Source organism: Aegilops tauschii, unplaced genomic scaffold, assembly GCF_002575655.3.
Source record: "Aegilops tauschii subsp. strangulata cultivar AL8/78 unplaced genomic scaffold, Aet v6.0 ptg000587l_obj, whole genome shotgun sequence".
In the NCBI taxonomy this organism is placed as follows: Eukaryota; Viridiplantae; Streptophyta; class Magnoliopsida; order Poales; family Poaceae; genus Aegilops; species Aegilops tauschii.
Window position 1 is genome coordinate 55,001 of NW_027332825.1, and position 1,153 is coordinate 56,153.

The following is a 1,153-nucleotide window of genomic DNA, read 5'->3' on the forward strand; positions in this document are numbered from 1 at the left end:
ACAAACTGAAGGGCAGGGGTCCCAATGGGGGCTAAAACCCTCGGGTATAGTAGGGAGGAGGGGTCCTTCCTGGTGGGCGTACGGAACACGGTTGGTTTTTCTTAGGAAAAACACCCGTTTTCTCGTACGCCCATCCTTTCCCAACGTTGCCTCGGATGTCCCGTCGTTATGCCATCACGAAGGTGCTGGCCCGGTCCCATGTACGTCTCGTGAGAAATCCTGACCCTACAGCCGAACGTGGCTCGGGAAACAGGAAAGTACCCCGTTACGTACACGTTCCGACCGACGGTAAACAGTCGCAACGGTGTGCCTCGAATGTCGCCTCCGGAAAACCGTTGCCCCCCGGGGGCAACGTCATCGCTGTCCCGGTCCCCTGTACGTCTCAAGTGAAATTCTGACCCAACAGCCGAATGCGGCTCGGGAAACAGGAAAGTAGCCCGTTTCGTGCACGTTAAGACCGTCGGACAACGTTGCACCGACGTCCCGATTAAGTTGCCTTCGGAAAATCGTTGCATTCGTAACTTTATTGCTGCGGGTGTGACACACGCGTGATTTGGCCTTGCAGGACGCCTTCGTGCAAGTGATCCTCCCGTGCTCTGCACGGGCGGAGGCTTGGTTGGTTTGACCGCTTGTTGGCTACTAAGCGCATGAGTAGCTTTGGACCCGTGTCTGCCGGTAGATCCCCCGTTGTACTGCGGCCGACTACCGGCGCCGTGTCCCGTCCCTTGTGTGGCTTTGAATCGCTGGATTAACAGTGCTTGCGTGCTAGTACCCGACCTACGGGAAGTGGCGCTTCGGATAATTGTTGCCTCGCGGCGGACGCCCTTTGGGTGTGCCGCTGCGGCCAAATAGCGCTTGCGGCGTTGCCTCGTGGCGCTGGCACGTTACGTGCCCGCTGCTATCAAGGCATCCTCGCTCCCGCTTTTGGTATCGGATGCTGCTGACGATAAAGGGTCGTGGCCCTTTCGGTTGCCTCGACCCGACCCAAAGCTCTCTGAATTGAGAACAACCGGAACAGGAGTTGCCTCTACCTCTCCACAGTTACGTGGTAGGATATGCGACTCTCTGCGCCGATCCTCAAGGAGGATGAGCTATGCCGCTCAAGAGCGACAACCGGCTCGGCTGTTGCCTCTGAGTTTCCACGAAAGTGGAA